The sequence below is a fragment of the Tiliqua scincoides genome, chromosome 11, assembly GCF_035046505.1.
Source record: "Tiliqua scincoides isolate rTilSci1 chromosome 11, rTilSci1.hap2, whole genome shotgun sequence".
In the NCBI taxonomy this organism is placed as follows: Eukaryota; Metazoa; Chordata; class Lepidosauria; order Squamata; family Scincidae; genus Tiliqua; species Tiliqua scincoides.
The window spans coordinates 16,950,612-16,967,157 of NC_089831.1; the positions used below are offsets into that span (position 1 = coordinate 16,950,612).

At 45.8% G+C, this 16,546-nt stretch overlaps 7 pseudogenes; all 7 read left to right on the plus strand.

Annotated features, from left to right (window-relative positions):
* Positions 1 to 2,629: 2,629 nt before the first annotated feature.
* Positions 2,630 to 2,746, plus strand: LOC136662579 (5S ribosomal RNA; annotated as a pseudogene).
* A 3,145-nt stretch (positions 2,747 to 5,891) lies between these two features.
* On the plus strand, positions 5,892 to 6,014 carry LOC136662610 (5S ribosomal RNA; annotated as a pseudogene).
* A 332-nt stretch (positions 6,015 to 6,346) lies between these two features.
* Positions 6,347 to 6,469, plus strand: LOC136662658 (5S ribosomal RNA; annotated as a pseudogene).
* A 29-nt stretch (positions 6,470 to 6,498) lies between these two features.
* On the plus strand, positions 6,499 to 6,620 carry LOC136662767 (5S ribosomal RNA; annotated as a pseudogene).
* Positions 6,621 to 6,649: 29 nt separating this feature from the next.
* On the plus strand, positions 6,650 to 6,772 carry LOC136662659 (5S ribosomal RNA; annotated as a pseudogene).
* Positions 6,773 to 6,801: 29 nt separating this feature from the next.
* On the plus strand, positions 6,802 to 6,923 carry LOC136662768 (5S ribosomal RNA; annotated as a pseudogene).
* A 29-nt stretch (positions 6,924 to 6,952) lies between these two features.
* Positions 6,953 to 7,075, plus strand: LOC136662660 (5S ribosomal RNA; annotated as a pseudogene).
* The last annotated feature ends 9,471 nt before the right edge of the window (positions 7,076 to 16,546 follow it).

Genomic DNA, 16,546 nt, shown 5'->3' on the forward strand with positions numbered 1-16,546 from the left:
GGAAAAGAGAGAAAAATTGATACCACGGGATCATATAGTGGGTCTATACTACCAGGTTAAGGTGAACTGTTGCATTAAAACCTTAGCAATGGCTGCAATGATTCTTACATTTGTTTTATCAATGCACACTGAATACATCAGTAACAAGGAAAACAGATATAAACAAACTAAAGAAGCTGAATGTTTTGGAAAACCGGAATTAATTTTAGACACTTGTCTAATTAAAATTCAGCACGAGTAGAACAAGACAGAGCAGGACAGAGTGAACAAGAGGGGAAAAATGAATGGAATTGCCACTCATCATTCATCTGTTCTAGGGCTGCCATGCATTTTTTTTTCCTGTTCGTATAAAAGTTGCACAAAAGGTAGTTTGTGAGTCATTGCGGAAAGGGTGTAGAGCAGAGCAAGCCAAGTCAGCGTGCAACATTCTCATGGGCCGTGCTTAATATAATTTCACCTGACTTCGAACACAAGATTAAAGGGCCACACAAAACAAGCTACTAGTCATCTTTAAGCTGCCTGTTCCGGATTTACAGCCTGTTAACATGCTGTGGTCCTAATAAATTTTACTAATCTGCAGTATCCATTCAAAAGCACGCTCCTCCTTCTCCTTCCCTACCTGCTTACAATCATTTTGTCTATATCATTTAAATGCCATTTAAGATTTTGCTGGGGGACAGTAACAGAGAAACTTCACACCAATCATTGCTGGACTTTGCGATTGTTTTGTTAAAGGATCAAATCAAGTGAACTAATATCAGTTTGGTAGCTTTTTATGTCTTTGTAAGCATCTGCATGTCCATGGCGTGTTTACCAAAATGCCTGTAAATTGGGTATATGCAATGCAGGTGTCAGACACAGAGATTAAATTCCTCATGAGGTTAGTCATTACTGGGTCCTGTAGGAAGCACTGGTAAATTAGTCATATAATGGATACATCATACTTTTGTGGATGAATAGAAAAGATGCAGAGAAGTTTTTCCCCCTAATCTTTTTTTGGAAACTGAACAAATATACTGTTTGTCACAAAATGAACAGAGCAGATGTCTCCAGCTTGTCCCAGATAGAAGGAAATATTAAACTGGACTAAAAAGGTTAACATTTGCATACTGGGACCCAGATTTATAATAATAATAATACAGGTATTTCTATACCGCCATTCTAGGTCCTCAGATTTCTCCTCGGACTTTATTCAAGGCGGTTTACACGGGCAGGCAATTTAAATCCCCGTAGGGATTTTTACAATTTGAAAGGTTCTATCTTTCAAGAAACCACAACATTCAGATGTTTCTTTCTGATCTGGTTTCACATTCTAGCCTCCATCCTCCCACGCTCAGAGCAGATGGAATAACTCGGCTCAGCTTGTCAGCTGCTTCAAGGTCGCACGGTGCCGGTGGCCTCGAACTGGCGACCTTGTGGATGTTATCTTCAGGCAAATGGAGGCTCAGCCCTCTAGACCAGACCTCCTGCCCATTTCCTCCAAAGGGAAATGCTGAGATGGCTACTGTCAAGCTTTCATTCAAATCATGTACCAGTGTCCCCCTGTATCCGCGGGGGATGCGTTCCCCACCCCCCACCCTGGTAGATACAGAAACTGTGGATATGGGGGAACCCTATAAATAGTTCAAAAATCCCCAAATTATGCCCACCATTATGCAGATTACTCACAGGAAGCAAGTTAGAGGACTGAAAAGAATGTGATGCTAACCTCTTTGAACTCTATCATAAGCATCATGTTCTTTTCAGTCTTTTGATCCCCCAAGACATTTTGGGTGACACATCAGAGGTCATCAACACCGAGTTTGTTTTACTCATATTTCATTTTTGTAATTATTTGATGTTTCTTTATACAGTGCATAGCACCATATATGATTGGACTGTAATTTTTTCAAATAAATGAATATATAAAGAACTGTTTCTCTTTTTTGGGGGGGAGGGGGGGAGGTGACATGCCAGCAGAGTCAGGTTAGGCATTTTCTGAATTTTTGAGACATCATGCCCAAAAGGTTGTCATCACTGTGTTAGCCCTACCTTGAAACCAAACCTAGAAACTTCTACATGCAAGAGTCTATACACTCTACCAGTGAGCTATGCTGCCTTTCCTATACATCTCTTGGTTTTTCTACCTGCCTGACTCTAAACCATACAACTGGAATAATTGTATGGCAACTGCTAAGTGACAATACATGCCTAGTGTCTTGTGTTTGAGCTGGCAGTAAGAAGTTGTGCAGAATTACTGAATTATTGTCTTTATGTTTGACTGGGTCCATTTGTCGATCAGTTTCATTCCTTGGAGGTAACCCTTGAGTTGTATTGTCATCAACATGCTGTAGGTGCCATCAGAGTTTGGCCAGCTCAATCTGAACCTACGCTGAAACTGCCAGGTTGCATGGTCTGCGCTGTATCCAGTACAGGTTAGGAGGTGGTTGGAGGTCTCCGTAGGGTAAGGGGATATTTTCCCCTTACCCCAAGTAACACCCCAGCCTGCCCTGTGGAGTCACTTGGATCTATGCCAGATATATAGCTGGTGGAAGTCCAAGCAGTTCTGTGTAATTCCGGGAGGCCCAGGAGGGGGGTTAGTACACAACGAAGGAGGCCTCTGTCAATCCTGCCCCCCTCTTAGGCCAAGTCCAGCAACTGTTTCCCTGCACATGCCTGATCTCGTCTGATCTCAAAAGCTAAGCAGGGTCAGGCCTGGTTAGTACTTGGATGGGAGACCGCCTGGGAATACCGGGTGCTGTAGGCTTATACCATAGTCTTTTGAGACTGAAGGTTGCCAACCACCCCTGTTCCACCCTCACTCCCCCTGAATCCCCCTCTCTACCTCCGAAACGTCTTCCTACCACCCTGACCCAGGCCCTGCACCGCTGAGTAGTTCACCTACCTCTGCCAGCAGCTGGGCCCCTGACAGCATCAGCTGGTGGTGCAGATCTTCCTTCCATCACTGCTTACTTGTGCAGTGTTGCAAATGTGCTTTATAGCAGGTTTGTGACACCTTCAGCCGGCACAGCCACTGCTGCGTCAGCTCAGATAGGATTGCACTCTGATTGAGTACCCATGAGCACTCCACGGGCCACCTACATGATCCCTAATTCCCCCAGCACCCATTATTATATGGCAGGGGTGTCCAAAGTTTTTGGCAGGAGGGCCACATCATCTCTCTGACACTGTGTCGGGGGCCGGGGGGAAAAAAGAATTACTTTACATTTGAAATTTGAATAAATTTTCATAAGTTTACATAAATGAATATATTAAAGATGAACTTATATGAATGAATGAAGGTCTTGCAATAGCTCAAGGCCTATAAAAAGCCTTGCACAAAGCAAGGCTGGCATTTCCTTTGCTGCTGTGAAAAGCGTTTCCTTTCACAGATGTGAAACAGCAAGCAGTGTAGGAAGCCCTCATCCCACAGCTCACACAAGAGGTCGAACAGTCACCCTCACGCTGAGAGCAGTTGCGTTGGGCCAGTGCGGGCTCCAACAAATCTCCGGAGGGCCAGAGGCTCATTGGAGACTGGGGGCTCCCTGAGGGCCACATTGGGAAACCTCGAGGGCTGCATGTGGCCCCAGGGCTGGGGTTTGGGCACCCCTGTTATATGGGATAGCCCCTTTTTCCTTCCTCCTCCGCCTTCATTGCTATCTTCTTCCTTGTTTCCTCTCCAGGGACCAAGAGATGTAGTTGGTGGAGGGAGGGTGAGTCAGGGAAGGTCTCATTCCACCACCCTGAAGCCATCCAAAGACCAAAAGATATAGTTGGTGGTGGTGAGGGATCAGGGAAGGCCTCATTCTACCAACCTGAAGGAATCCAGGGACCAAGAGATGTAGTTGGTGGTGGTGGTGGTGGGGGGGGGGGGTCAGGTAAGGCTCATTCCACCACCCTGAAGTCATTTGTACTGCTCTCCAAGGTTCTTGGAACACTTGATGCATGAATAGGTTCCATGATAAACAGAGGTGGTCCTGAACACCCCGAAACTGAAGAAAGGAGCCCTGAAAAATGAACAACAAAATCAGCATACACTTCAAAAGGAAGCAGAATGAAAAAAACAACACAAAAAACAGATATGATCTTGATTAAAGTTTAACAGAGTGATAATCCATGGTGACAGTGCAAAGTATGTTTCAGCAGCTGTAAGGAATATCTTGCATTACTCATAGCCTACAATAGCTTCAGTTCTGAGGGGGGGAAATGGCTGGAAAGGAATCTGAATGCAGAGCTTTGGAGCCTGGAATGAAACAAAACGAGAGTTTCATCTATCTTGGATGTGAGTTTAAATATCCCCAAAGAGAAGGGGGTACCGCCTGGAAGGTGTGGGGCAGGAGACTTTAATCGGCTGTACCCTGCCTCCCTGTTGAGCTTATGAGACATGTTCTAGGATCACCAAGGTAGGCCTTCATAACGAAATGATCATTAGACAATTTTGCACCAGCACAGAGGACCATTTGCCATTTTGCAAAGATGAATTCTGTAGAATAAAGAGCACTGCTAATGTTCTGCAAATGGCTGTGGTATTAATACGCAGGTAATAGAAAAAGGCCTGGGTGCAATTGTCTTCTGCACAGCGAGAATCATCCCTGTAGCAATGTGTTAATGAAACATGTAGGTCCTTTGAAGAAGGCAGGACCCTTTCCCCACCAGGTCAAGGTTGAAATGTGGACAAAAGGGATTTGGAGTTTACTTCAGGAGCAGGTTAGTTCCGTCAGCTCAGGTCACCTTCGGCCGTCTGGCCAACCCCAAATCTATCATTTCTTAGGTCATTGTGGCTCAAACAGGCTGAATTTACAAGAACCCATTTGTGAATAAGAACTGACTCATTCTTTACCATAAAATGGGGAAGGGGAGGAAAAAAAGAAAAAGAAATCTAACATTAAAGAGGAATCAATTCACTTCATATCTAGCCATTAACAGAATGAAAATTGGAGGCTCTGCACATTTCATGATTATACCCAGAAATGTTTCGTTGCAGACTCTGAAAGAGGACTAATTATCCTGCCCTCAGAGGAAATTGTCCTTTTCTTACTTGTGATTCACTATTGTAGGGATGACTTCTGCTTGGAAAGAAGCAATGCCAGACGCATAACACACAGAGAGATGCGGTGGGCAGTTTTTATACGCGGGGAGTGATTAATGTCCCAAGACTACTCACTGGCTATGCTGGTGTAGCAGCTGGTGTAGCAATGCTGTAAAGAAAGGAGGGGTGGCAGGAAGGCCTGCACCATCCCACCGACGCCAAATTCTGGCAAACGGCTGCCAGTGTGGATACGTTCTGCACTGTGTGGTGCAGGGGCAGAGGGAAGGCAGGGAGAAGGTGTATCAAGATGGGGGAGGGCCGAATGGGGCAGATCGGGCGTAGGATGGGGCAAGGTTGGCGGAGTAGGCTTTCGGCATATGCTAACCTCCTTCCCAGGCCTGGGTGCCCTATACAGGGCTTCTCAGACATGTGCCAAGCAATTTCGCTGGCACAGATCCAAGTAGTCCCATGGAGCAGACTGGGGCTCGAAATGGGATAGGGGAGCAAATGTTCCAGGTGTCTGAATCTGAACAAATGTTCCTATACCCAAAGGAGACCTCCAGCCTGTTCAATCCCAGCACTGGATACAGTGTGGGTTACCCTGCAGATGCCCGATCTTGTCTGATCTCAGAAGCTAAGCAGGGTCAGGCCTGGTTAGTACTTGGATGGGAGACCGCCTGGGAATACCGAGTGCTGTAGGCTTATACCATAGTCTTTCGAGACTGAAGGTTGCCAACCATCTCCCTATACTGAACACTATCTTCCGATCTTGTCTGATCTCGGAAGCTAAGCAGGGTCAGGCCTGGTTAGTACTTGGATGGGAGACCGCCTGGGAATACCGGGTGCTGTAGGCTTATACCATAGTCTTTCGAGTCTGAAGGTTGCCAACCATCTCCCTATACTGAACACTATCTCCCGATCTCGTCTGATCTCGGAAGCTAAGCAGGGTCAGGCCTGGTTAGTACTTGGATGGGAGACCGCCTGGGAATACCGGGTGCTGTAGGCTTATACCATAGTCTTTCGAGTCTGAAGGTTGCCAACCATCTCCCTATACTGAACACTATCTCCCGATCTTGTCTGATCTCAGAAGCTAAGCAGGGTCAGGCCTGGTTAGTACTTGGATGGGAGACCGCCTGGGAATAACGGGTGCCGTAGGCTTATACCATAGTCTTTCGAGACTGAAGGTTGCCAACCATCTCCTTATACTGAACACTATCTCCCGATCTTGTCTGATCTTGGAAGCTAAGCAGGGTCAGGCCTGGTTAGTACTTGGATGGGAGACCGCCTGGGAATACCGGTGCTGTAGGCTTATACCATAGTCTTTCAAGACTGAAGGTTGCCAACCATCTTCCTATACTGAACACTATCTCCCGATCTCGTCTGATCTCGGAAGCTAAGCAGGGTCAGGCCTGGTTAGTACTTGGATGGGAGACCGCCTGGGAATACCGGGTGCTGCAGGCTTATACCATAGTCTTTCAAGACTGAAGGTTGCCAACCATCTTCCTATACTGAACACTATCTCCTGATCTCGTCTGATCTCGGAAGCTAAGCAGGGTCAGGCCTGGTTAGTACTTGGATGGGAGACCGCCTGGGAATACCGGTGCTGTAGGCTTATACCATAGTCTTTCAAGACTGAAGGTTGCCAACCATCTTCCTATACTGAACACTATCTCCCGATCTCGTCTGATCTCGGAAGCTAAGCAGGGTCAGGCCTGGTTAGTACTTGGATGGGAGACCGCCTGGGAATACCGGGTGCTGCAGGCTTATACCATAGTCTTTCAAGACTGAAGGTTGCCAACCATCTTCCTATACTGAACACTATCTCCTGATCTCGTCTGATCTCGGAAGCTAAGCAGGGTCAGGCCTGGTTAGTACTTGGATGGGAGACCGCCTGGGAATACCGGTGCTGTAGGCTTATACCATAGTCTTTCAAGACTGAAGGTTGCCAACCATCTTCCTATACTGAACACTATCTCCCGATCTCGTCTGATCTCGGAAGCTAAGCAGGGTCAGGCCTGGTTAGTACTTGGATGGGAGACCGCCTGGGAATACCGGGTGCTGCAGGCTTATACCATAGTCTTTCGAGACTGAAGGTTGGCAACCAGTGTGCCAGCACTGGCTAGGATTGGGTTGCCCATTAGCTGGTCAGTCGTGGCCCACAATATTTTGGTGGCTGAAGTGGAGTGCTAAATGCTGCCCCCTGTCCCTCCATACTCTTTCCCCATTCCCTCACTACCTGCACTGACTCTGATCTTTCTTTCTGGGCTAGCAGCATGGCCAGCAGCAGCCATGAAATAGGGAGAGGAAGCAGAAGAGGAGGAAGGATCTCTGCCCTTAAAGTCTGGGCTAGAGTCATGCTGGCAGGAGCAGCACCCACAGTTCTGTGGCGCTAACTACTACAACAGGACTGAGCAAGCAGGATGGTGGTGGATCACTTCACCATGCTGCATGAAGCCTCAGGCCCTGGATTTAGGTCACATCTGACAGAGACAGGCAGAATTAGCCACACTGAATGGAAGCTGATGGAAAGGAGGCAAGCACCAAATAGCGCATCATACAGAGACACAGCGGGCAGCCTCATCAGTTGATTGCTGCTTCCGGATCATGGGAGGTTTGACCGATTCAATTCCTTGCAGTGTGCTTGCCACTTTATTATGGTGCCCCAGTGCACCTCAACTCATTGTTCAGGAATTATCGCACTGATCTCTTATCCTTCTGTCGATTCACTGGCAACCTACAAAACAGCTAATAGCTCATGGATAAAGAGGGGGGGAAAAAAACACAAGTTTAAGAACAATAAAAAGATGGAATCAAAACAACCTCCTGTTAAGTGAGGATACACTGAACATACATCCTGTTTAGAATGAATTAGGCAAATATTGGAGATCAAGGAAATAAGCGATTATTAAATCTTCATAAAATTGGTATGCGGTGGGATGCGCTCCAATCTCAACGCTGCAATAAATATCTTTGGGGGTGTTTTATTTAATATCCATCTGCCCACATGCATTAAAATGATGCATATTCTGGGACCTTGATATAAGATGGAACCGAAGCCGCAAAGCCATCAATCACATGCTAAGCTGCAGGTAATAGCCTTCCCGAGGGGAAAACTGCAGGCAGCCAGTTATGAATTTGGCAATATGGAGTCTTTATGTAGTCATACCAGAGAACTCATTCTGTTTCCCTCGTCTTGGGAAAAAAAAAATAAATAAATAGGTAGTTGTGACAAGAAGCAAGAAGGAGCTGCAAACCAGAGAAAGGCGCGTACTCTCAAAGTTTGCAACCAATATTTTGCCAGGTGATGAGCTGAACAGATGGGAGAGGGAGCCAGCACAACTATCTCTCCGCAGGTGGAGAAACTGGAACATGTGAAGGAGGGAGTGAGACAGGAAGAAGTGGAGCTAGCCAATAACTCCAGGGGGGTATAAATACCTGGGTGTGAACAATGAGAACCGTGGAGAGCAGCCAGGCCACCAGGAAGTCCCTGATGGGCAGCCAGTGGTAGGAGCAACAGCAGCTCTGGAGGAGGGGTTTTGTGCAGCCCCCTCCCCTAGGGTGGTTTCTGAGAACTTGAAGGACCAGGTTGGCCCAGGAGGGGAATCTAACAGGAGAGGTGTCAGGTAGGTAGGCAGGGAAACCAGAAGGGCCGATAGGGACTCTTGACTGACTTGTGGCTCCAGAGCCCCACAGTGGACAGGCAGACATACTCCAATCCCACTTCTGCACATTAGGAGATATTAAAATTCAAAGGAAGAAAGGTGGAAGACGCTGGAAGGGGAAAGACAGGCAAGAGGGGAAGGAGACAGGATGAGCAGAAGAGGGGCAAAAACGCACCTTAGTTGCTTGTGTGAGGCTCCCCTTTTTGGCACGCTGCAGACCCTGACCCCCATCAGAGTCTCTGCCAGCAGGGTATACATTGGGCTGCAGGGGGATATTCAGGGAGTGGCTTATGATGAGGATTGATATAAACCAACCCTACAAAGGATCAGATGCTGGGTTCATGACCAGATATTGACTTTCCACTGATGTCCACTGGACATCTCCACCCTGTTTTTGCCACTTATGTATAACCTTAATAATAAGCACCCCTTGTCAGCATCAGCTTTAATTCTGCCTTTTTGTGTATAAGTATAGAATGTCTTTCCCATCAATGTTGAACTCCCCCTGTGGGATGGTGTGTAGGGTCAGGTCCAAAAGGAACCCATATTGGAACACACATTTTTTTTTTTTCTTCAGATGTGTGATATTTAACCTCTATGCCACAGAAACAGATTACTTGACAAATACTCCTGTGATATTGCAGTACTCTCTTAGTGCTTCTGTGATACCCAAATGTTGCAGTCTCTACTCAGAGATTTTATTGTACAAAGGACAAGATACATACATTTCAGAAAGGGCAGTTAAAATCCTTCCAGGATTGGATGGAATTTGAGGATCAAAACTGCTACCAAACTTCTAGTGAACTTCTTTGGGTTGCACAAAATTTGTGACTACAGAAAAGCTAAAGAAAAGCAGTATCATATTTGGACAAACCAAGGGAGTCTGTGTAGACCAAGGAGTTTAAAAAAAAAAAAAAAAACTGGTGAAGGAAGCTCTCTGTTGTAGCTAACCAAAAACCAGGAGAAAACAGTTGCGGCACTTAATCCATAAAACATTTTAAATGCACAGTGATTGCTTGTCTTGCTTCCCTTTTTCCCCCCAAGCCTTAAGAGGGATCAATTGCAATCAATCGTAAACTCATTATTATCAGTTCCTCTCCAATAACCTGTTTGCACAGATGGAATTTCTAGAAAAAGAGAGCTGAATAGTGATGGGTCAAAAGGTGGGATGCAGCAGACTTGAGAGCCTTGATGTGGGGTTATGGAGGAGTTTCCAAAATCAGTGTGCTGTGCTGAACAGCCAGAAATAGAGGACATTGAAGCCCCTCTGCATCCACACAGCCTTTTTCACATGCATGAAGTTGTTTGCCCTGATGACTGCAATTATGTAATTTTGTCGTAGAATGGGTGGATGCAACGCAAAGATTGAAATGCATTGCTAAAAAAATAAAAAGGAAAATTATGGGGGGGGGGGAAGTGATTGCATCACCAATACATATCAAAGTCTGAGGGACAGCTCAGATTGCACCACAAATCACACCCACACACAGTATGATCCAAATGTCATTATTGACCGGGGACTAGAGATGTCACTAAAGTTCTTCCACATTGATCCCAGGAACCAAGTCAGCCAGCTCATTGATCAGCTGTGTGAGCTCTGTTGGCTCAGAAAAATTCTTGCCCTTGCATAAGAAGAGCCTTCCTGGGGTGGGCTGCAGGTCTAGAGAGTTCAGTGCCCTCTTTCCCACAGTATCAAATCAAATATAACTGGAAAGCCCACGGACAGGGCTAAATCAAGGCTTTTTTGTGCTTCTGTCTTGTACGTAGATATGTGTTACATGCATCCTCCAACTAGATCAGCGATTTGCAACCTTTTGCAGCTCATGGCACACTGACAAGGTGCTACAGTTGTCAAGATGCACCATTTTGATGTGCATCAAATGTGACCTGACCTGCCACCATTTTATAAATATATAAATATAAATAAATACACACACACACACACATACATATATACATACATCACATCAGCAATGTATCCACAAATTCAAATTCAACTCCAGCTGCCTATATATATCTATATATGAAGATCTATCTGTATATCTATCTATATATGAAGATACTAGATACTCAAAGGCAACTGGAGTTGAATTTGTGGATACATTGCTGATATATATATTTATTTATTTATACAGGTATTTATTTATATATTTATATATAAATATATTTATTTATTTATTTATTTATTTATACAGGTATTTATATACCGCCTTTCTTTGGTCATCAGATTTCTCCTCGGACTTTAATCCAAGGCGGTTTACATAGACAGACCCTTCTAAACCCCTGTAGGGATTTTTACAATTGAATAGCTCTAGTCTTTCCTAGAACTCCTTGTTCCAGCTGGATTTCTTCCCTGTCTGGCCTCTCTCTGGCCCTTTGCCTCCCACGCTCCACTTGACGGCAACTCCTCTCTGCTGCCGAGGGTCAGCTCATCAGTATATCAGCGTGTCCTCAGTTCTCGGGTACTTCCGGTTGTTTCGAACTGGCAGCCTCAGATCTTCAGGCATACAAGGTGGCAGCTCTACCAGCTGAGCCAGACCAGGGCAACACAGACAACAAAACTGATGAACTTTGGCTGCTGGGGAAAAATTATCCCCCCTCTGGTTTTGCAGCCAGAGACTGCTGTGACCTGCTGCTACCTATGTCACCTCCCTGTTTGACACCAGGAGCAGTCCTAACCAACTTTCCAGCACTGACCTAGCTGTGCCGATGTGGCGTGCACTGCATCCTGCCGTGGGGAGGCTGTCAAAGGGGCCTCCTCAAGATAAGGGCATGTTTGTTACCTTACCTTGGGGCTGCATTGCGGCTAGGTCAGTGCTGGAAAGTTGGTTAGGATTGTGTCCACCATGTCTTTCCTAGCCTCTACCACCACCAGGCAGCAGAAGTATCTACAATCCTTTCCTTTGCATTGACTGCTATGCACCTTCTGCTGTGGCTGAGACACCATCAGTCATCAACAGCACATGTGAACATAAGAACATAAGAACAGCCCCACTGGATCAGGCCATAGGCCCATCTAGTCCAGCTTCCTGTATCTCACAGCGGCCCACCAAATGCACTTATGTGGGTCCCTTCTTGTCAGTAACAGAACACCTGAAAACAGCAAATTGGGGAAAATGAGTCATGACACACAATGCATTAGAGATGTCACAGACGTTCAATCAGGGTGCGCACCCCCCTTTTTTGAATACTTGTGAGCAGAATCGAGACGAGCACAGCTTGTCACAAAGGCCCAAGGTTTTGTGCGCCATCAGGTTGGCTATCTGCAAAGGCTTCAGGATGGAAGAGCCATCCTTATTCCCCTTCCCATAAAATAACGTGTTTGTACCTAAAATAAAGTGTTTGTACCTTTTTCTTTCTTTCTTTCTTTCTTTCTTTCTTTCTTTCTTTCTTTCTTTCTTTCTTTCTTTCTTTCTTTCTTTCTTTCTTTCTTGCTTGCTTGCTTGCTTGCTTTCTTACATAACAATCAACATGCAATAAATAAAACACTTAAAATACACAACAAATATTTTTTTTTAAAAAAACAATCATGGGGGGGGGAATTGCCTGGGTCATGGTAGGGATGGAACCAGGACCCCCAGGGTACCTGGCAGGTACTTGACACTATCTGCACTGCCTTCAGAGGACCATCTTCTGGATAGCAAAGATACAGATTGTGTTACTTTCCTAGTGTATATTCTTGGTCTGGGACTAACACTCTGAGACTCCATGGGAAAGGCTGCTAGTAGGACCCTGGAAGCAAACCCCACCATTTCCTCCACCCTTGAAGGTGCTTCCTTTGGGGGAGGGGGGACCGGCAGGCGACAGTGTCTATGGAAGCAAGTGCCAGTGCGTGATTTCCCCAAATGCTCTCGAGATTTGAATGCCAGAATGCCAGATCTCTCAATGCCAGATGCAAGGGAGCACAGCAGCAGTTCCCAAAGTGAGCATCACAGCACCCTTGGGTGTTGGGGGTGACAGAAAGACGGCAGCATCAGCCCCCAAACAGTGACAGGAGGCTCAGCGCAGCAGACAGAGTCGCAGTGCACAAAAGCCGTGAGCTAGAAAAGCCTGCCTGCCTCCCTGCCTGCCCTGGCCCTCTTACCTCTACTTTGAGGCTTACGATGCCCTCTGAACCCAGAAGTAAGCGGCAGTGACATTATCACGTGACACGTTGAACGTCACCGCCACTTTCTTCCAGGTTCCAAGGGTGTCGCAAGTCGGCTAGGTTTGGGAAGTGCTGGAGTGCAGGATGCAGGTATCTTGTGGCCTTGTGTGCACCCTCTAGGTGCTGTGAGATACAGGATGCTGGAGTAGATGGGCCTTTGACCTGATTCAGCAGGGTTCTACTTATGTTCTTATGATCTCAACTTTGGAATGTGTCCCAAAGCTGGGCCTCCTTTGATACATCCCCACCCATCCCTACAATGTCTCAGAATAGTCTGTCTTCATCCTCAGCTCGCTATCCTGATACAATCAGCAGATCAAACTGGTTTGCCAGTTTCTAACCTGGACAAGAGGGGTGGATAAAAAAAAAAACACAAGCCTGTACTGGCAACGAAAGAACCGCTCGGAGACCAAATGAAGAGATCTCTCCCACCGCTTCTCAATTTGACTTTACACTGGGCTCAACACCATTATCCTTCGCCTTTATGCGAGATGAAAATTTAACAAGGACAGGAGAAAACTCCAAATGAGGATATTTTCATGGATGTTTGAAGGTCCATAATGAGAACAGGAAATACTGCATAATTGAACAGAGAGTGAGTACAAGACAAGCCATCAGGGTAACAAACTGAAACATGCCACCTGCAAAGCACCAAGCCCGATTTATTTTGTATGAATTTGAGAGAGGTTACTTTGAACTGCCGGTGGAATTTATTTTTCATTATTATCGGGGCCGCGTCTCAGGGTTACACTTAATGAAGCAAAAGGGAGTCGGAGGCAGAGCTGTCCAAGCAAGGAGGATGGCCTTGAAGTGAAGAAACTGACGTGTTTTCAAAGAAAAGGAGGACACTTACCTTGGGTTGCCCCCAAAAGTAGGACACTGGTCTTGCCTCTTGAAGCTGCTAGATAGATTGATAGACAGATAGATACATAGACCACTGTCAGATTGCTGGGGTTCTACCTCCTGATAGTGCATTGCCAAAAGCGGATGCTGGTGCAAACACATACAAGCCTGTCTTTTTATAAGCATATTGGACAATTAATAATGTTCTTTTCCCCACTCGCATGACACCAAAACCAGGGGACACCCGCGAAAATTGAGTGTTGGGAGAGTTAGAACAGACAAAAGAAAGTATTTCATTACCCAGCATGCCACTAATCTGTGGAACTCCTTGCCACAGGATGTGGTGATGGCACCTGATCTAGAAGCCTAAGGGGACTAGAGAGATTTATGGAGGTTGGGATGCTTTTGGTTTACCCAACACAGTTTTATCTGCACTAATCGGTAGGATCTTTTTTGGAGTTCCAGTGTGAGGTCTTTTCAGTCCTTACATGGAAATCCTAGAGATGGAAAGTAGAAAGGGGATCCTAGAGATGCAAAAGAGAGTGACTAAGATGATTATGGGGCTGGGGCACTTCCTTATGAGGAAAGGCTAGTGTTTGGGCCTCTTCAGCCTAGAAAAGAGGCACCTGAGGGGGGACATGATTGAGACATACAAAATTATGCAGGGGATGGACAGAGTGGATAGGGAGATGCTCTTTACACTACCACATAACACCAGAACCAGGGGACATCCACTAAAATTGAGTGTTGGGAGAGTTAGAACAGACAAAAGAAAATATTTCTTTACTCAGTGTGTGGTTGGTCTGTGGAACTCTTTGCCACAGGATGTGGTGATGGCAACTGGCCTGGACGCCTTTAAAAGGGGATTGGACAAGTTTCTGGAGGAAAAATCCATTACGGGGTACAAGCCATGATGTGTATGCGCAACCTCCTGATTTTAGAAATGGACTATGTCAGATGCAAGGGAGGGCACCAGGATGAGGTCTCTTGTTATGTGGTGTGCTCCCTGGGGCATTTGGTGGGCCACTGTGAGATACAGGAGGCTGGACTAGATGGGCCTATGGCCTGATCCAGTGGGGCTGTTCTTATGTTCTTATGGAAGCTGGGACCTCCTTCACGCACAGTATATGCTCCACAACTGTGCCATGCATTTTGCAGCAAAACATAGCATGCCTCTTGCCCTTATTGCTTCAGATGTTTTAATTCTGAGTGCAAATTAAAGATTTTGGCTTGGGTCCAAAGAACTGCTTGACTACTTCTGCATGCCCAAGGGGGCTTAGTCCGTGTGTTCTGTAAACAGCAACAACCTTCTCCTCCCGCTCACCAGACAGCATGAAAAATGCTTTTGAAACCAATAGACTTTCCAAAGAAGGTCATGATATGGAATTGTTTATGCAGGTTTGGGAGGGAGGGGTGTTTTGAAAAAAAAAAAAAAAATTGATAACCTCCCCCCCCCCCGGATGTGCTTCCTCCCAGCCTCGTAGTTCCTTCCCAGCCATTATATTATTTCTGATTGACGCGGCATTATATTGAATGAAAATGAGATCCTGTTAATAGCACATAAGTACGGTATGCACAATGAGAAATGCAACTGAGCTTTGATATTATCTGGTGTGCATCATTCAGGTTTACCAAATGTCCTGATTTTGATTTGGTTTATCACAAAAGAACCCTGAACAGGAATAAATCGTGGGCGTTTCCGAGCCCCATCCACGTGCCTGTAAATTCCCAGGATGCCATGTCTGTACGGCACACTCATTGTGCTAGTGGATGACGGGTCCCAAAATAAGCAGCGATCCATCATCCTCTTTTATCTTCTTTTATGTGCATCTCCTGTCGGAGATCAGCCACCGTCTTTCATATAAGATTGCCAGCATCCCGTCTTTCCGGGGCAACACTGCCCAAATGGTGATGGTGCTTTTTAAAGGCGAGGTTATACAATTTTGAGAAATATATATATATATATATATATATATATATATATTCAGGATTATCTCTTTCAGCCATTCATCTCGCTCCCTGTCCTGAGTGCTAGGAATCAGCAGACACTGGAGGGGCGGGGAGAGAGAGGGTTAGTAAATCACAGCCTGGGTGTCATTTTCTGAAAGGATAATAGTTTTCATTCAGAGATATTTATTTCCTCACACTATTATCTGACAGACAAATCACATCATTCCTGTATTTCCCCCGAGACCTCTGGAGCAGATAACATACCCTTCCCCTTCCTCTCCTAGCACAGATTTATCTATAGAGCATAACATTTTTGGTGAGACATTGTGCTGATGTACAGATACTCCCCCCTTCCCATGAGTCTCTTTCAGGACAGGAATTTTCTTTTAGTGCTCCAATATTCTCTAGCCATTTTTTTTTTTTTTAATGTATGAGTGTCAGGCAAGTGGGGCTCTGAGCTAGTCCTTAAATCAGTTGTATCAAAATGTAAACTTTGCCGTTTAGGGACATCCCTAGCTGGTGAGATTTCATTCAAGCTCCTAGCATTAATACCAGACTTGACCAATCCAGAGAAATTATGCTGCCAGGTGGCCAGGGGTCAAAAGAACTCAAAAAAACTGTGACCTTGTAGGTGAACCAAACCTGGAGGTAAGCCATGCACTGTAATCACCCCCCCCCCCCAAAAAAACAGAATTGTGATCCTTGCTTCCTTGAACCTGGGGATTGAATTTTGCCAACCTCCCCATCTACGTGAGTGTTTGTGGGGTGTTCCTGTGGGGACATTGGTGGCCAAGTGAGCAGGGGACAGAGCTTGAGCTGACCTATTCAACTGTGCCTCTCTTGCCTGAGAGGTCAAGTGAGGGAGGGGGCAAACATGGGAAGAAAAGTAAGAGGGGAAAAATAAAAAGGGAATCTCACCTCTCAGCTGAGCTTGTT